General features: G+C 35.2%; 1 non-coding gene across 1 annotated transcript; it reads right to left on the minus strand.

Moving 5' to 3' along the window:
• Positions 1-14,296: 14,296 nt before the first annotated feature.
• Trnar-acg (transfer RNA arginine (anticodon ACG)) lies at positions 14,297-14,369 on the minus strand. The gene has a single exon. It is a non-coding gene; the product is annotated as a tRNA-Arg (tRNA).
• Positions 14,370-21,620: the final 7,251 nt, after the last annotated feature.

A 21,620-nucleotide genomic window follows, 5' to 3' on the forward strand; every position in this document is an offset into this window, starting at 1 on the left:
ATTTTAATCGATATGACTGCATGTGTTAATTTGGTAACAAGTCTTTTTAAAATGGTTAATGTGGACATTTTTACATTGGGGATATAAAATTAATAACATATCACTAATATTTCATAATTTTTGATTTGAATCTAAGTAAATTAGACGAAGGTAGTACTTTCGCCAAAGAGTTAATGTATTGAGTCGATTTTGTTACCGTTTGATCCCAGTCTAGCGTCCGCATTGCTTCAGTAATCCCTACCAACCGTAGTCAACATATCGGAAATAAACTTAAAATTTAACCTTTGTAAATATAGTTCAAAAACAAAGATCAAGCGTTGATCAAGCTAACACAAGAGAAAAACGAGAGAAAGGTACACGACAGTGAGTATCTGGTACCGCCAAAGTGCCTGGAAATTGGCAAAATGTTTTACCTAATGCCGAAAATAAAAAAGAACTCTTTTCATTCCTGTCAACAAGCATTGTGCAAACACGATCCCAGTATGGCAAACAGGTTTATATAAGTTCTGATGAGCTAATCCTTAATGCAGAGAATGGACCGCCCATGGGACTATGTAATCACGAGGAGGCAGATACTCGTGTCCTGGTACTTCTTCCTCGTGCCCTCCAATATTCACCACTGGGAATGATCTATACTGGTAACACAGACGTTGTCGTAATGCTTCTGTGTAACTTTCACCATATCAAGGTTGTAAATCCAGAGTCAGAAACCTGGATTTCTTTCAAAATAGGAAAGACAGTCAACATGATATCCCTCAACAACATTGCAATCTAGGTGTGACCACAGGCAAAGCCTTGACTCTCTTTCCCGCTTTTACTGGGTCAGACAGAACTTCAGTTTTCAAATACAAAGGTAAGCGATACTGCTTCAAGCAGGAAGACGAGGTTCCATCCTTATTGAGTGAGTTTGCGACAGTTTCTAGAACCCCGTTTCTCATATCGCCCAAGTTGAGTGAGGTTGTGAGTTACTTTGTTTGCAAAATGCATTCTGACGAGTCTATTACTGATGACGCCAATGTTGACCTTGTTCAAATAAGTTTTCTGTTTAAGGACTCTGCATGTAGAAAGAATACCTCCGACAAGTAATGCACTGGAACAACATCTCAAAAGGAATGTTTATCAGGCGACCATCTGGACTACAGCACACAAGCCATTGGCACTAGTCCCAAGTCAAAGCAATCATGGATAGATGGGAAAAGATGACCAATTGGTTTCCGTATGAACCACATTGGCCCTTGCTATGAGTGTGTTTGATCTAGACGTAAAATCCACATGCACAAAACACTGCTCATCATGCAAAAAGGCTGCCTTAAAGTGCTCACGTTTATGCAAGTGTAAATGTCATAACTAAAATTGTAGTGAGAATAAGTAATGGTTATTTGCACTTACCTAATCAATAAAATATCAATAAGAACAATGAAAATAGACTGTTCAGCTTATATTCATGTTATTTTAGAGAATTTACATTCAACTCTGTTCAATTGTAAACATGCATAGTTCTGTTACATTGTAACATAAATTTTATCGTGTAATTTACCATTTAGAGACAAATAAATAATCTAATGTAGTCAAAAAAGGTTTTATTAGATTCCTTGACTATGAAAATCTAGGTATAGATACCAAATGTACGTTTCTAGGTTGAATAGTTTCCAAGATATCTAGATTAGATTTGGTTGGCGGCCATTTTGCAAAATGGCGGATATGTATGAAGACGCAATCTGATCGTTGTCCAGTCGAACTAAAATTATTACTTAGACCTTAAGCTTCAACCTGGTACAAAAAAATCAAACTTTTACAAAAAGTTGAATTGACTGACCCTCTACCCCCCACTAATATACTTACATATAAAGTAGTCTTCATTTATCCCTTGTACCTATAGTTCAAACAGGACCTTAACCGAACACATCTTAAACTATCGCCAATTACAGCACCGCTTAAAGCGTGTTTCCTGAAACTATATGTGCTTTTTAACTCGGCTAAAATAATTACATTTTACAAACTTCCCCCTTCGAGTACTTATTCCCAGAAGAACAATAAAACCGCTTTAACTTAAAATCTAGTAAGTCCTCCCACCCACCTTATTTCACTGCCAGCACATTTTCTTAAGAGATAACAATGTTTCTACAGCATTGCTTCTACTCAGATTTATGGCTATCTGTATTTGCCACAAACTATAGAACCATGATCTCCACATGATCGGAAACTACTGAGCCGATCTAGCTGAAATTTGGTATGAACCGTTGTATGATATTATACAGTAAAACTTATTAATATAATGTCCGTTCTATGCACAGTTCGGGATTAGTTACTACAATATCACATTTACTCCAGATGTTTTCTCGAAAAATACTGGACTGATCTGACTGAAATTTTGTATGGGCCTTTTTAACATCAAATGCAGCGAAGTACCATGATAATCATTCGATGCACGGTTAGAGATTTTGGAGAGATTAACAAGATTATTCACCGCAACACCACATTTACACTAGAAATTTGCCATAAAGTACTTGTTCCAAGTCAACGGGCTATAACTATTGCCCGTTTATACAGGCTAAAAGGTCGAATTTAAATAATATTGATTCTTATTTAGTGATCTTGCGCTTTCTCAAAGTGTGAGAATTGCCAAACTTGGCAGCCGATTGGGTAACCTTGACCTTGCCAGGTAGACAATTAATATCAATGTGAATGCAGTTCGAACCAGTTGCCCCAGATTTGCAGCCTTGGTTTTCTGAAAAGCTAAACTTTTTGTTAATATCAGAGCTGATAGAAATCTACGAAAATCGATATTTAATTTCGTGTTCAAAATAGTTCCACCCTCTCATTGATATTTATTTCATCTATGTCTATATTTGTAGGCTGGTAAGGGCGAAGGACAACTAAATTCGTTCAACGGAATGCTATGAAATTACTTACGTTCATATTAACAGAAGAAAGTGACTATAATTATTTTAAAAACCCGCTCGGAATTCTTCCGCTATTCGTTTTCACTATTGTTCGGAAGTTCTACACTATTCTGTTACTCTGAGATTCTCTTATTCTTCTATTCTTTTATCTTTTTTTTTTTTTTTTTATTCATCAGTTTGTCGGTTTCACATTAGTTTTATTCATTGTTTCTTTCAGAGTAACGAGTTTCTCTGACGTCATACGCGATTCTCAATTTTACGCAATCTTCATTTTTTTTTTAATTCTTTCCTAGTTGTTCTGTTTTAGATGCGTATTTTTGTGCGATATGCTTCTTTCGGGGGGAAAGAAAGTTAATCTAATTTAAAATTCAATAGGAAAATATTCCCACTGTAGAAGAGTGAGTTTCGGAGCTTTTTTTTTTCCTGGTGCATCTCTCGTCATTGGCAAATGTTTGATTGTTAAGGAAATACATTCGGAACACAAGAATCGCAAATAATGTGTAGTACACGTGTGCCTCTGCACATTACTTTATTACTTATATATACACGCAAACATTGTAAACATAACAGTAATTATTCTACTTGATGATCTATATAATTATATGTATGTATTTATATGTGTATATATAATATATACACGTGTATATGTCTCTGTGTCTATATGTAATCAGTGAAGGAAAAGTATAAGCGCACAACTGGGTGAAAAAATAAATTTAAAAGATGAAAATAAATCTATATCTATAAAAGTGAACATGCATGTGTGTGTACATTTCCCTACGCAATAACTCTGTCAATTTTAAGTCTACAGACTCGAAATTTTATATACAGAGTACTGAGATTTGGGAAAATCTTTGGTCGGTTTTCAGCCAGAAATTTGACTGTTAAGTAGTCAAAGTTCAACAATTTGACCTTTGAAAACTCTACCAAACTCCTCCAACAATTTTGGGTATAAACACTTGAAATTTTAGATATAGGTTCGTTGTACATGAATCTAACTTAATAACTTGATGTGAGCCTAAAACAATAAATGTTAAGGGGTCATAATAGGGGGTCAAAGTTTTAAAAAATTTACCGCTTTTTTTTTTTTTTTTTTTTTTGCTCAACATACACCTCCAAACACCCGGGCACGCCGGCTAAAATGCTAGTATACAAATAAACGTCTAACTTCTAATTTCCTGTTGAGTTTTTGGACGATTTTAGATGCAAATAAACTCCAATTTCTTATATGATCTGTTTGAATATGCTATAGAAAAATTTTCAGAAACCATTCTCTTCATGCTTTCAATAAAGCACGAAGGAATTTCATTAAAATGGGTAGATTTATATTCGTCTTTTTACTCTCTCTCACACACACACACACACACACATATATATATATATATATATATATATATATATATATATATATACACACACAATTATGTAAATACAATTTTGTGTGTGTGACTTCATTCCTTATAGACTCCGAAACGTCTGAACAGATTTTCTTTAAAATTTACAGAACTCTAATGTATAAGTCGAGGAGTGATCTTAGTTTTGTCTCAGAATACCCCCGATAATTACCGATAATCGATAATCGAAACCGTTATTTTAATTTATCTATCCTTCGTAAAGCAAATTTTCCATCTTTTCGCTTAGCAACAGTAATAAAACAACGGGCCGTTAAAATTCTACTGTGGGTAGTTAGTAGCGTACTTGTTTTTTTTTTGTTTTTGTTTTTGCATGACATAGTTGTAGATTCAAACACCGCACGTAAATGTCATAATGGTTTTCTCCGTTAATTAGAAAAGTTTTATAAAATAATTTTATAAAAGAAACTGTAGGTTCTCTAGAGTGCAAAGTAGCATAACATATATTTTGGACTAAGTTACTGCATTGAGGCGTGTGAAGCTTTCTCCCGGGCGATTTCACGGATTTCGATGACAATAATTTTTTTTTTTACAGTGATCACCACTTATCAAGGCCTGGAAGCCACTAAGGGATAAGGGTTATTTCAAGTACATTACGTTAGTGTGGAGATTTGATGATGAGTTTACTTAAGGGGGCGGTTCATTAGGAATTTGTTAACGTTGGACTTTAAGACATCCAAGTTGCAGTCAGGTAGGAAGCAGGCAGACGGAACAGAGTTCCACAGGCGTGCAGTTCTAAGAAAAAAGCTTTGTTCATGGAATCCACGTTATATATTATCCAATATAGGAGTGTGAAATATTCGTTGATCATCATTCAATCCCGGGCAACGTCAAGTCTTCCTGCTAGTATATATATAAACCACTATTCACTCCACACAAGACAAACTGCAACTAAGCCTTAATGGGGCTACTCTCAATTATGGACAAGATTAAAAGTTGTGCAGCGAGATGCTTGTTCACTTTACATTTAAATTTCATGCATGTCATTTAAGTCGGAAGAACATAGATCAGGCGGAGAAATTTCAAAATCAATCGATTCGAGGACTTAAATTATTTAAGTAGACATCTAGTAATATCCGATATTTCGTCGGGGCACACGCTGTTGTAGTGTTTGTAAAACAAGCGCAGTGAGGCAGGTATGTGTATAGCATAATAACAAGTGCCAAACATTTTCCGGACTCGAATCGTGGGATTAGCTTAAATGGTTATATCTACATTAACGATTCCGGAAGATTTTAATGTGTTCGATGTAAGTCATATTTAAAGATTTATTATTAAAAAAAATATATATATGAGCAAACAGTTAATAAAATATGTTAAAAAACACTTTGAAATGAGTTAAAAACATATTTAATCTGAAAAGGAAACACTAGATAAGTGGATAGTCCTTAATCCGCGGAGTTTCGAAGAAATACTTTCCTTCTCATCAGAGGGTAGGAATTAGCAAAATGCGGGATCGGATTTTGTATGCAGAAGTATTTGATGAAACAACAAGTAAGTCAAAGATCTTACTTGAAAACAAAAAAAGTGAAGCAGAGGGAATATAGTGAAGAAAAAGGTGATTACACATGAATGGATAGTCTGGTGGAAAATAAAAAATCCAGTGACAATAAAATCCAAATGTAAGTTTCTTGAAGTTTTACATTTGGATTTTACTGTCACTCAAAAAGTAAAATTGTGCTACCTGTTTCAATGAAATAATAAAATCTCATTGTAAGAAACAATATTTAATTTACCCCTTAGGCCTAGCACTTTTAAACAAACAAAGCTCTTTTTTTGTTTTCCCCTTTTTTACTCAAGGTTTTGCTGATTCTTCTGATGAACAACCACTACACGTCAAAATAAATACGAGTCTCTTTCTTACGCATATAATGCAGTGCTTATATATTATTATTATTATTATTATTATTATTATTATTATTATTATATTCGAAAACGCGGTAACAGCAAAAAGGAAGTCGCTTTCATATTCTTCTCGAGGGTTTCCAAATTGGCCTTTTTAAAAAGTCCAAAATCGCAAATTTCGCTTCTTTTTTTTTTTTTCAAACAGTCCAACTTACAAAAATTTATTTACCCTTTTAAACGTGTTAACGTATAGACTAAGGTAGTAACAAATACAATATTGCATAGATAAATTAATTTGCTATTAAGACTGATCTATTTAAATTTTTTAATCGAAGGTCATTAATATTATGCTCCATAAAATGTTAAATTCATAATGATCAGTGATTCAGTTTTAGTGTAAATCTTTTACATGCAAGGATACAAAATGCCTAACTTTCAGAGCATCAACCATTGGACTTGAAAACAAAACGCTGGTTCGATACTCTTAGACTTTGCTTAAAGAGTTGACTAAATTATATTGTCTTTAAATGATTTGTATTTGTCTACATTCTTCGACAATAATAACTAAGATAAACCGATGTTTTAAATGCATTGAATTATACTAAGTATAAACAATTATTTTATTCACGATAGTGTTTAATTTATAAGAAATCATATATATATATATATATATATATATATATATATATATAAACTACTTTATGTACTCACATAAAATTAATATACGAACGTATAAATTTATGCGTAAAATTAATATACGAACGTATAAATTTATGCGTAAACTTGAAGTATTTACTTCAAAAGGGTTCAATACGTAGGTAGAGCTAGTTAGTAATTTATAAAATATATATGGCGATTAAGCTACACTGAATATTCCACTGAATATATATTTTATAACTAACTATATATATATATATATATATATATATATATATATATATATATATATTATTTTTATTACATTTTCACCCAAAACAAGGCACATTGCGACTATGGTGTAAGGGGCTACTATCAGGGGCAGCAACTACTGAGGCACTATGTTGCCATTTTGGCAGCAAGATGTGGGTTTACGTTACACTTGAACTTCTGCATGTCAGTACAGTTGGGGAAGCAGAGACCGGGAATGGAATTACAGAGTCTAGCGGTTCTGGAGAAGAAACTACTGGAGTAGAAAGATCTTTTACATCTAGGGATCTCTACTGTGTGGGGGTTGGATTTGACTGCCTGTCGGGTTTGTCGAGGGTGTCTACGTCGTGGGGGCACAAGTGTCTGCAGTTCGTCGGAGCATTCACCATTAAAAAACTTGTAGAACAGGCAGAGGGATGCAACGTTTCGTCGATGGGACAGAGGCTGAATCTTAGATGTCAGTTCAGGGCCTATCAGATTGGTGACTCTCTTTTAAACCTTGTCTAGGAGCAAGAGACTAGCAGCAGATGCACCAGCTCAAATGTGACAGCAATACTCCATACATGGGCGAATGGTGGCCTTATAGAAGTACAGGATACTTTCTAATGTCAGTAGTTTTCTTCGCAGCAGCCCTGGCAATGTTTTCAATATAATTGTTCCAACTCATGTTTCCTGTGAACGTTTAGCCAAGCAGTTTGAAAGATGTATCCTCAGACAGGGAGTCACTGGCCATTGCTATTGGTGGCAGAGAAGGTTTCTTGTAATTATTGAAGGAAACCAGTTTAGTCTTGGCAGCATTGGATGTGACCATCCATTTATGTCCCCATTCCACTAGAGATTGGAGGTCATCCTCTAGTGTTTTTGCCATTTCTTTAGTTATGTGTTCATTTGTTTTCCTGTCATGCCTGTTATAGTGTGATGTCATCAGCATATATACCCATCTCAGAGGCAGTTTTGTCGGGAGGTCATTAATAAATATTAGGAACAATAGAGGTCCAAGGATAGACCCCTGGGGCACTCCCGCATTTATATCACACTGTTTAGATGTACGACCGTCGAGGACAACCTGGATTTTTCTCTTCTCTAAGAAGAGTTTAATTATGTTAAATATTCTACCAGTGATACTGTATGATTTCATTTTCCTGAGGAGACCCTCATGCCATACCCTGTCAAAAGCCTTAGATATATCTAGAGCTACCGCTCTGCCCTCCCCCGCTTTGTCCAGTGAATGGTATATATGTTCAGAGATTACAGTGAGAATGTCTGCTGTGGAACGGGCTTGTCTAAATCCATATTTGTCAGTCAGAAGTTTAGCATCTGTAAGGTGACGGACTAGAGCATGGTTAATTATGGTCTCAAATATTTTGGCGAAAAGCGAGAGGAGGCTAATGGGGCGATAATTTGCTGGGTCAGTTCTTTCGCCAGAATTCTTGAATACTAGTACCACAGAAGCAGTTTTCCAACAACCCGGAAAGCATGATTCATTAAGGCATTTGTTGTAGAGTTTGAAGAGACCTGGAGCTACTTCGGCTGAGCACTTTTTTAATAGCACAGCTGGGATGAGATCAGGCCCACATGCTTTTGAAGAGTCAAGGTTTTTTATGATAGCATATACCTGAGCAGGGGTGATTTTTTAGATCGTCTAGCGTGCCATCTGTCCGCAAAGGAAAGTCAGACAGAGGGTGGTTGGAAGGGTCCAGTGTGGAGCTTGAGGCAAACCGTCTGGCAAGCATATTAGCCTTTTCCGTTGCTGAGCAAACAACCTCGTGATTGTTGGTTAATGGGGGAATTGTTGATTGCCCATTAATTACTACACTGTTGTAGATTTTCCAGAAGTCACGAGTTCCTAATTTTTGTGCTTCGATGCGTTTTTAGTGATTTCAGTAAATTCTCTCTTAGCTGTCGATATTTCTTCCTTAACGTTACTTCTAGCTTCTATATACTTATGTCTGTTTGAACTGGACTTACGTCGGTTAAATCTACGGTATGCATGTTGCCTTTGAGCAATGGTAGTTGCGCAAGTCGACGTAAACCATTGGGGAGAGTGGGGCTTGCTATAAAATTTCCGCATGGGAACATGTGCTTCAATTGCTGGTTTGAACCATTCAGTGGTCTCATTTGCGCACTGTTCAGCAGGAAGAGAAAAAATGTTTCCCTATGGGGCATCTCTGATAAGATCTCTGATGGCTTCCCAGTCAGCCTTTTTATAATATTTCGTTGTTTTGAGCAGTGGCTCTTCAGTTTGGGGTCTAGAGTTGAGGACGATTTCGACCATTAGACGGTCAGCTCACTCACTCACGGCTGACGAAACGCTACAGAGACTGCATCAAGCTCACCCTCAAGCGCTGCAATATCCCATTCAATCTATTGGAGACTTTGGCAACAGACAGAGACACTTGGCACTTCACATGTGATCGCGGGATAGCCTTCAACAACGAGTATGACCGAGCAGCTACGAAGCGTTGCACTTTGAGATACCGATGAGCGGCGATCACTTACCGTGAAAATCCAAATCCTGTCTTCCTGTGCTCTATCTCCGCAAAGCAGTGTAGATTACGCCTCGAGCTTCAGTCAGCAACGGAATCACAGAGTCAAATTAAAAAAAAGAAAGATGTTGATTACGCCGTCATTCATATGGATAGACTACCATAACAAACTTTAACTAACATTAAGTTAACCTCGATAGAAAAGGAAAACAGCGGTTATGCGACTGCTAATCAGAGTAGATGCGGCCATGAGTGAAGAAAAGTAAAACTGAATGTACGTTAATTGGGCTTAGCAGTCCGTTTAAGAATTGTCTGTTTATTCGTTAAGTTCTTTTTTTAAACACTCATCCACAACACTCTCACATAAATACGTTGATAGGCCAAATGTTTTATGGACATTATATACACCACTAAGACGACTGCGATGATATTATACATACAGGGATATGTCGACATATACCCAGTATTTAACAGGAGAACGGGACAAGCGTGCATAGTTAACCATTCTGTGTGTTCCTTTTAGCAAAGAATGTTTGTTTTTATCTTAATTATAAAATTTGATCTGTTATGCGACTGCTACTTAAAGAGTAGATTGAATAGTTTTATTATAAAAAGAAAACATTTTCCAATAATAATAGCGATACTATTACTTTTAACGGCAAATCAGTAAAATAACGTCCTTCATTAAAACACCCACGAAAAGGTGATTCTACTTTTTAGGTGCACGTGTGGACCTATTGAAAAACCTATTGCAACTATAAAAACCAAAATCATTTTTAAATTTACAGTTTCGCATATAAATTTAACGTAAAATGATCTTCATTCACTGGCTATTACTAATATTACTGGCAAGGTCGCAAACAATTTGAAATAGTTAAAATGTATAATCACCAGCACATAAAAATATAAACGCTTACATCTCCCAGAGAAAAATAACAATTTTTGATTAACCCGTTAAAATGCTGAAATATCTCTGAAATGGGTTTCAATTTCGCATTATATTATTATGTTAAACTAGTTTAAAATTCTAAATCTTACATATAAATCCCACTATGTTTGTCTCTGTGTGTCTGTCTCCGTTTTTCAAAGTATATCTCCTTGGGGTTGGAAGGTCGCTGGACGGCATGCAGTACCTCAAAAGATTCATTTTTGGTGCAGAATGTTATTAGACGTTAAATTTTTTTAAATAAATCACAACTTGCTACGCGTTGCGCAATGGCGCCATTCTACTCGTGCGTACGTCCTGTAAGACAGATATCTATTTATTTAGTTATTTTACAAAACTTTCAAATCGATTGTTCCTTTCGATGCAGTGGATAGCGTAACCGGCTACTAATACCAGTGTTGCGGTTTCGATCTTCACAAATCCATTTTACTGTTTTTTCATTCCGATATTCATGACTTTTAAATGTTATTATGTAATAATTTTACAATAATACTTTTATATAAAGAATACAAAAAATGTTTTATGTACGTAATGAAAATGGCATATTCAATATATATATATATGTTTTTATAGATTTGTCTTTTTGTAATAATTTATTGGAATAATTTATTAAAAATACAATTTATATAGACATTTATTTCACAAGCTTTTGTGTAGACATTTTCTATACTTGTAAAAATAAAACATAATGAGTAGATAAAGGGAGAGAGAATAAGGCTCTTCATTTCTCTCTTTTTTCGTGACCCATTTCCCTCTGTCGGTTGAAAAACGGAATCAGTCTTGAAAGCAGTAGCAGCAACAGCCATCATCTTTGTTGTACAATGTTAATACTACTTTATTATAATAGTAGTATTAAAGCTATAAATTATCTTCAAGACGTTGGCCACAGTTTTAAATGGAGGCGAAGAGGCGGCAGAAGACAACACGACGGCATTCGTGACTATCATTACCAAACATCGTTTTCTTAAAATCATTTTTTACGTAGTAACAAGACTACAAATGTTCTTGAACTTTTCATGTTTCTGATAGTAACTTCTACGAATGATTTTATTACAAAAAATACAATTCATATTAAATTTTCATTTCGCAACCTTTTGTGTAGATACTTTCTATACTTGTCATAATAATATTCATTGTGAAAACGCAAAGTTCAACACAATTAACAACAAAAAAAAAGAAAAATTAAGAATATTTACGATGTTCAATGTAAATACCCGACACGGAACTAAAACGTCATATTCCAAAAGTCACGTAATTTGATGAAGTGGTTATTTTATTTATTTTCAGAAAATCATTTGTTTTTTTTTAATTTTGTGATTTACACAGTAACTCATAGGTTGATATTTGACACTTACTGCATTTTCTTTACAAAAAGTAATAGTAGATAACTCCATTCGCGAGGTTCATTCGAATTTGAAATTCTTAACAAAAAATGTAATTGTTTCATATATATTTTTAAAGGGGAGGGATATGGAGTCAATCCTGAAAATCGCTGAAGCACTGTACGATCATAATATTGCTTTAATTTTATATGTTTTTAAGAATGGCAAGGAGAATATGAAGTCAGTCCTGAAAATGATTGAAGCAGTTTACGACCTCAAAATCACTTTATTTCATATATATTTTAAAGAGTGAGCTAGGGATATGGAGTAAGTTCCGGATATGACTGTAGCACTTTACGATACCAAAATGACTTGATTACTATATTTTCACGAGAGGAGTTGGTGTATGGAGTCAGTCCCGGAAATGGCTCAAGCAGTTTACTATCTTAAAATTACTGTATTATATATATATATATATTTAAGGATGAATATTAATTTAGTCCCGGAAATGGTTTAAGTAGTTTACAATCTCAAAATCATTTTCTTCCATATATATTTTTTAACTGTGGTGGTGGATAGAAGGAAGCATGGCTATTGTGCTTTTACATGTGTTCGGGGGTTTCCATAGATTCATGTATGTATTTACATTACCCGTCTGAGGATAGGTAAAATTATTTTAAATATATATTGTACACTAGCAGCTGCGCTGCGTCGACACACACAACGCCTAGTCAAACACAAAATAGAGTACATTCAACATCATCTTACCATCAACGCTTACCTCGTGAACTCGGAATATGGGAAATTCCCATATGCACAAAACTATTCCTATTATAGTGCTAAAAAAGCTTCGACCAGAACTAGCTCCCATACTTACAAAGCTGTTTAAGCGTTGTCTTAAAGTGGATTACTTCCCAACACCCTGGAAAACCTCGTCAGTATGCCCTGTATTTAAGAATTCGGGTGATCGGTTATCTTACTCTCAGTAAAGACTAATAAGTTTCTTGTGGGTCACGAGTAAGTCTCTGGAATCTGTGAAATAGAGAAGTAGTCTTCCACCTCAGCAAAAATAAACTTCTTGCTGATATTCAATTTGGTTTCCGTTCTGCTAGATCTACAGCAGATGAGCTTAGTTATATCCCATAGGATTAGCGAATCTCTTGACAGAGACTTCCTTTCTAGGGCAGTTGTTCTTGACATATCAAAAGCCTTTGATAGACTATGGCATAAAGATTTACTTCACAATATCTCCAGTTACGGTATAGCTGGAAATGTCTTCTCAGTTATTAAATCATTTTTGTCTGATAGGTTCATATGAGTAGTGATAATTGGGCAGAAATCAGAGACTCACAGTATTGGAGTCCCTCAGGGGTCCATCATGGGCCCAACTCTTTTTAATCTACATCAATGTTCTTCCAAATCACATCCTTAAATCATTCGTAGACATTTATATTCTGACGACACTACCATCTATGTCAGTATATCAAAGACTGTAAACGACCAAGTTCTCTCTCCTTTGATCTTGAGCATGTGATACGATGGGGAAAGAAGTAGCTGGTTACCTTTAATGCATCTAAAACCAAGCTTCTGCCTTTACATCATCAACATTCTGTCCCCATCTGGCACCAATTAAAATGAATGGCTCTCATCTTGAGGGGGCTCCATGTCTTGACAAGCTCCTGGGCTTGACCGTTACTTTTGATCTGAAATGGAACACGTACATCAAATCTGTTGCCAAGGACGCTGGGAAAAATGGTGGGATCCTTCTATCGATCCAGTAGATATCTCACCGTTTATGCAATTCTCTATCTATATAAAAGCCAGGTACGTCCAAGGATGGAGTACTGTTGCCACATCTGGGCAGGAGCTGCTAGAAAGATCTTATCCTGCCTTGAGAGAGTTCAAAAGAGACTTCGTAGTCTGGTGAGGGAATCCCTTTTCCCTTCCCTGAAACCTCTTTCTCACAGAGACGTTGCGAACCTGTCTCTGTTTTATCGTTATTTTCATGGCAAGTGTTCGTCCGAGCTCCGATCTATGCCACCCCTGTCCAAAATTTCACGAGAAACACTTGTCTAGCTGAAAACAGTATTAATAATTTCCCCCACTCTTTATCTGTGCCTAATCCTAATCGTAGATTCCAGGAACAAAGTTTCTTTCTTAGAACTGCACACCTGTGGAACTCTTCTCCTTTTGCCTGCATTCCGGCTGATTATAATATGGTCGTCTTCAAGTTCAACGAAAACAAGTTCTTGATGAGCCGTTCTCCTCAAGTAATCCAATTTACCAAATTTCTACTAGTAACAATTATTACGACATTGTCCCATTGACCACTGTACGCTTATTAACCCTTATTCTCGAGTGGACTCCGGGACTTGTTAAGTGGTGAATCCTTTGTAAAAAAATCACTGAAAAAACAAAAATACCCCAACTAAGGGTAAGGATAATGAGTAAACGTTGGATAAAATCGTTAAAACTATTACGAACTTGCCAGGATTCGAACCTGGAATCTCCTGATCCGTAGACAGGCGCGTTATCCATTGCGCCACAAGTCCTGCCCGTATGCCTAATGATGTTACCGCGACTGTATACACACATTGCTAAATTCCGTTGACATGGGCAGGTAACTTTTTAGACAATTGCACGAAACGGTCCCAAAACACTTATTTCGGGCTCTTTGTGTGCTTCTTCGGCGTTGTTCGTTACGAACCATATATAGATAAGGGCAATCTAGGGACTCATACTTTTCAGGGAAAAAAAGAAATTTTTAATTCGGTGCATCCGTTCGAAAGTTTTATTGGTATACACACACGCATAGACATTTAGTATTTTATTGATAGTATTGATTACTTCTCCTAGGAAATGGAGAATTTTCATATACGTGATGTAAATTTCCTATCCTAGGGAAGGTACAATCCTTTCGTACATGTTGTGTAATACCCGTCCTAGGATAGGTAAAATATTCTTTTGCTCGAGATAGCTAATGATACACGGACATAAAAAATCCTCTATACTAAGAATAACAGGCGAGTTAAAAATCAACTTCAATTTTCTCATTGTTTTATATGGTCTCGAGCAACGCCGATCAGCCCTGCTAGTTCTTACATAATTTAATCCTTTTTTGTTGCGTTTTCCCCGTTAAGTGTTTGGAGAGTTCAAAGAAGATTAGTATCTCATTTTAATGATTTGGCTGACAGTATTAATCTACACTATTCATTTGATATGTTCTTATACAGTAACGTAATGTATTTAATTTATTCATAAAAATAGTTCAAATCTGAAATAAAAATGTAAAAAAAATAAAATAAACAAACATTAAATAAAGGCGTGTTTTTTTACAAGGTGGTCACCACTTATCAAGGCAAGGAAGCCACTCGGGGATAAGGGTTATTGCGTGTACAGAACGTGAGTTTTGAGACTTGATAAAGTGTCTACTCAATGGGGCGGTTCATCAGGAATTTGTTTATGTTGGACTTGAAGACATCCAGGGTGCAGTAAGGTGGGGAACAGGCAGACGGAACAGAGTTCCACAGGCGTGCAGTTCTAAGAAAGAAGCTTTGTTCATGGAATCTACGTTTTGATTTTAGCACAGATAAAGAGTGGGAAAATTTTTTACGGGTGTTTTTCGTGAAAGGTCGGCGAGGGATGACCATGGATTGGAGCCCAGACGAGCACGTGCCATGGAAGTAACATCAAAACAAAGACAAGCTCGCAACGTCTCTCCGGTTAGTCAATAAATTTAATTCATAAAACACATTCCAAGCGTCTTTAAAACAGTTTTGAAATTACATTTCCATTTAAATGTTGGCAAATTTTCACGCTCTTTCACGGGTGTTTAATATCACAGAATAATTTTAATTAGCTCGTTATTTTATTAATTTCAATCTTCAACCCAAACAACGTTTTAAAAGTTTAGAAATGTGTTATAATCGGTATACAAGCACGAGAAAGGGATGGGAATCTGGCTTTGAAGTGAAAACGATGGATCACGTAGACTGCCTGTCGCCATGGGTATTTTTAATTTTCAAAAAGTAATATACTTTTAGGAAATCAAGATCAAAGAACTGACGCCAAATGTTTATTCTGGCATAGAAGCGTGAAAATCCACATCATTTATATTTCATTCAGTCTTTGAAAATATCAAGTTTTGTTTTCACACTTTTCCATCACTCCTAGTAAAATTTGTCCAGTGATATGTAGCGGCCATATAAAATCAAATCAGCCAAAGCATAAAAATGAATGAAATTGATTAACAGCTCTTTTTAAATATTTTACTTTAACTTTAATTATTAATGAACGTTTCACAGTATTTTCGTTGAGAAAAATATTAAATTTAATTTTTCACACGTTTTAGGAGTCTTTTAAATCAAGTTTAGTTTAATAGTTACCTAATTTATTCATGCAAGGTTTCAGTGTTTGCTTTTTACGCAATTAAAATAAACTTACATCGTATGTTAACATAATAAAAAAAATGTTAGTTTTTAAGATATTTAAACCATACTTATCATTAGAACTAGCAATAGCAAATTAGGTTCTAAAGTATTACAAGAATAGATTTTGGACACAGAAAATATGCAAAAAAAATTTCATATATTGTATTGGCAAGAATATCCGACCTTGCTCGCGATTGAATGATGATCAATGAATGTTTCACACTTCTATTTTTTTTATTTTCATCGAAATCGGTGAAATGGCCCATTTTGTTTTTTTTAATCAAATCAGTTGATTGCCAGCTTTAGTTATGTGCCCGTCGCGATACTCCGGGCGGAAACTTTACATGCCTTACCGCACATATTGTGGATTAAGTCTCTAACGGGCTGAGGATGGCCGGTCACAGCAGCAAGACAATGCGCATTAACCCCAAGTCCTAGTGGCTACACTTTAACTGTGTTAAATTTCATATACAACCGCCATCTTTCTTGTTTAGGCCTGTCACACAGTTTTAGTAGCCGATCTGTGATTGGTTTAAATTTGAAGGTGTCAGGTGATTTGATTGGCGCGCTTTTTGTATCATGCTCTTTTTTTCAGTCTAACAGGAATTCGACATCGGGATAGACTCAAATCAGCGGCCCTCTTTTTCGAGGGAGCGACAACAATTCCTTCATGGACACCAAACATTTGGTGAACGAAGGCTACAACTCTACAAGCAGAGACAACTTATACTGCTGTATCTATCCTAATTGAGGATGATATTCAAGAACTGTTCTGCATGTTTATTTTCCAAATATTGGATCTTATCTCATTTCATCTTGAGTCCCACGAGGCTCACATATGCCTGATTCTAGGCGCCATCATTCCACCCGAGTTTACCACGAAACAGTCATGGATCCTTCCAAAGGAACAACGAACATACATTCCAACAATAGAGATTCGAACTAAAGACTCAATACGTACGGGGGCAAATCGGGCCATCGTTTTGTAAAAGGACTCTATCAGAACCAAAGAACTTTCATTGCTGTTACTTGTGAATAAATTTTGAGTTTAGAGGTATGGTTTTTGTTTGTGGAATTCATTCGCTTCTGCAAGGAGAAAATTGAGTTGCGTGAGAAAGAAATTTCTTACATAACTTCGTCAAGTGATGGACTTTAAAAATGCAACCAGACACTCACTGCTCATTATAAATCGTTGCTGTGATGCCCAAAACGCGCACGACCCAAAGTCTGTGTTGCAATACGTTTAACAAGTTGGCTAGCCGTTCATTGTCAGACGTTGCGGTTGAGTTCTACCTTTCTTTCCAGTGTTCTAATGAGTGTACTTATGTATTTATGAGCTGAATGTTTAATAACTTGTATGCATATATTGACTGTATGGGATTCTATGAACGCAACCCCTGTCATGTCAGTGCTCTGGCGATAGTTGATATGCAACGTATCTCAGCTGTAACTTGGACGATGGGTTTTAGGGTAGATCTACTAATTTGCATAGCATAATCGCATGGTTAGGTGGTACAAAAAAAGATTAGTTTAATTCGGGGCTCTTTTGAACTAAGTATAAACTGGTTTCTGGATGCAGAATTGTTTGAACTGAAATAATTTATTTTTATATATAGTTTCAGCACACTTACAAATGTCAAAATTAATAGTCGGTTTTCGTTGCATTCATGGAGCGAGGACCTGCATCTCAGCGTAGTATATGGCATTGGATTGTGATGCTGTTGGATATAGGGACGTGGCAACGCACATTTCAAAGCAGAGGTCTGCACCCACACACATTCCAGATGGATTTTGTAACTATATTTTTGTGCCCCATAAAATCCACATTGGTAATCAAAGAGAGAACAAAGAACTATTCCCATTCCAAGGTCAGAAGTTATGAATTGAGCAATGCAAAATAGAAAAGAAGAATGTAATATCTTAATGTGTACAATTCCAGAAATGTCGATTTATGACTATATATGAGAAAAATAAATAGCAGAAAACAGAAGAGAGCAGACACAGTGGTGCGCGTGATTTAAATTTTTATATCTCTCTGTCATCGAGTCACACACGACCCAACCCCTACACAACGAACGTATTTCTTTCCCTCTTTATCGATAAACAAGAAGCTTAATTGTACCTATTTACTATGCCTCCCCACGGACAGAGTTAGACGCCAGGGTCGTTTTTTAACGTGGAGAAAAGGTACAAAAATAAAAATTGTCTCAGTCGTGAAGGATTTCTCCTCCACCGAAAGAGAACAAGAAATGGAAGTGCAGCATCTGAAGAACAGATACTACACTTTGATCTACAAGAAGCTTAATTGTAAGTAAAACTTATAAGTTGATAAATTCGTCTCTGCGTTTATTTTAAGAATAACAACAAAAGAATTGCCAGATGTGTATATTATATAAACTAATATATATATATATATATATATATATATATATATATTAAACATCGGGTTGGCCGGAGGAGGAGGTGCGGGCTTTAGCCGGCGTGAAAATAGACGTTGTCTCTCTCTTTCACACACTTTCCCTGACTCTTTCTGCGAGCGAATCGGTAGCAAAAGACATTTCACTTGCAGGCCTTTTAGTTTTATCAAAAGCAACAAGTTGCTTATCGGGTATCTGAGGTGAATTTCTCTTCCTCTCTTCACTTTTTCTTTTTGTTTCTTACTCCATGTTTACCTCTGTCCCTTTCTTTCCCTTTCTTTTATTCGAATGAACTCGATTATTAAACTATTTGGAAGACCCGTCTGTTCTTCTCGCTAAGCACACATGACAGTTGCGATTCTTTTTTTTTGTTTTTTTTTTCTAAAGCTTTGTAATCGAGACTAAACTAACGATAAACACGTTTTACATTTTTTAAAATTTATAATAGATATGGCAGAGCATCCTCGTTGGGCTCGTCTAAAACAGTCATCCTCATTTCATACTAAGAGATCTAGTTTTCCGTTATTTTCAAAATGAAGACCTATCGTTTCTCTTAATATCTTAAACATTTTGACAATGTCAACCACCTAGGACCGCTCGTGTTTTTACCAGAAGATTAGCCTGGTGTCTCTGTCATTAGCATTTATCTTTTTTATTTTTTGTAATTCCTATAATTTTTAAGTTTGAAATATAATATAGTTAAACGTCGTGATTTTATGGTTGGCAGGATCGAATGCAGACGGCAGTATAACGATATTCTCCTTTAAGCGAAACAATATATACTGTTTGCTATGTAGTTTAATATTGTAGATTGTTAGATGGGTCATTTCTCAAGAACCAAGAAAAAATGCGTTAACAGATAAAAACAAGATCATTACATAGAATACGTACACAACCTTGGGGTTCCTTGCGGTTTGTATTAATAATAGAAATAAAATAAAATACGCATCAAGTGCGCTTAAAAGCCAAATCACAGAGTAATGTTAGGAAAATAAACAAATATTTTACTTGTTTGAAATTTATCACAAATATATTTCAGAGGTATACTCCATCTTCAGTGTGTTGTTTTGTTTCTTTTTTCTTTTCTTCTTCCTTGCCATGTTGTTGGAGAAAGAAGTCTGTTTGTAAAGAGCCGCGCGTTGTATCTAGCGGTTGTATTTTGAAACGTTTGAATTGTGCGTAGGCAACGCGAGAATAATGTCCAGCAGTAGAGTTCATATAGAAACGTTGTTTTAATTTGAATAAAATAAAATACGCATCAAGTACGCTTGAATTTTATTGAAATAAAAACAACGTTTCTAAATGAACTCTGATCTTTTTGTATTAATAATATAATGTTTATTTATACACGTGTTTGGCAACATCTGTTCATGTTTTGTACAGGACTTTATTAAAAACTCCTAAACAATTTTACTTTGGTCGGGAAGTTGAAGCTGAAACCTGCATGCATATACGTAGCCAAGCTTGTGTATAAATAAAACTGTATATAGTACTTTCCTTATACAATCATTATTGATTGTATATGTGCATGCACGTTTTAGTGGGAGATCAATTTAGAGAGACCATGTCATCAGAGAAAATAAAGGATTAATAAGATGGTCACACTAAATGGAGGTACCACTGAACATGTATACACATATGTAATCAATAATGTTTGTATAATAAACATACTATGTATTGTTCTGCCCTTCACTGAACATGCTTTAATAAACATGGTGTTTCAGTGAAACCAAACTATACAACCATTATATAAATAAAACCTTATACTAAAATATATTTGTTATTAGGTACTGTTATAATCCTCGCCAGGTCATTAAATTAACATCTATGAACCAACAGCGATATAAAGATTATATGTGTGTGTATATATATATATATATATATAAACTACTACTAACAGGTGCATAAGCCTGAGGAGTCCTACAGTGGATGAAACGCCGAATATTCAGTGTAGCTTAATCGCCATATATACTTTATAAATTACTATATATATACATATATATATATATATATATATATATATTAGTTCGCTTTTTCTCGAATCGAACACTATCGTTTACTAATGACTGTTGCTACTCTTTAGCATAATATAAAAGTTTTTGCATATAAATTAAGTAAGCAATGTAAAGGCTAGTAGTATGAGCTCTTGACTATGAAATAGATGGTTTGATGTTATATCTCTGGCTTGGAATTTGTTAGTCTAGCAGCACTAAAGTACAGCAATACAAAGAAAAAAGTTATGTATATATTAGTATTGGGATGATCAATCGGAATCGGGAATCATAAAAATCGGAACATTTGGGGTATCGGAAATGTTGGTGCCTATTTTCCAATGCCAAATCGATTGTGTTAATTGTCTTTTTTGTTTGATTTTGTTTAAAGTAAAATCTTTTATTGCTGGTAATATTGATAAATCAGTAAATATTCATTGATTTTAAAATAGAAGTAAAGCTAAAATCGTTAGGTCATCCTCCACAAGTGTATTTTGATGTTTTAGAAAATATCTGCATGTTTAACATGTTTTTATGAAAATTGGAGAAGATAACAATCTTATAGTTAAATAATTAGAGATTTTTAAAGAATCGAGTATTTAGCACAGGATCGGTAATTTTATCGGAATAGGAAAAAATATTGGAATCGTCCCATCACTAATATATGCATATATATATATATATATATATATAATAAAGTCTGGGTATAAAGGCATGAAAGGAAGATAAACATTCGGAGCCACAAATTAATCGAAAATGGTTACGCTACCTGCCACGTTATACCTTATCTATATTTTCCGGTACTTATCATTCGGTTTAATTACAATTCGAAAATTGCTATAGTTTTATTCTACGCCTTCACTCTCCCAAATACTACATACTCACAGGTGATAGCAGAACACTTTATTCATTAATTGTCATCTACTTTCATTCTTTCAAACATCACAAGAGCGAATATTTCATAG

Source organism: Euprymna scolopes, chromosome 2 (genome assembly GCF_053919585.1).
Source record: "Euprymna scolopes isolate OS-2025 chromosome 2, ASM5391958v1, whole genome shotgun sequence".
NCBI lineage: Eukaryota > Metazoa > Mollusca > Cephalopoda > Sepiida > Sepiolidae > Euprymna > Euprymna scolopes.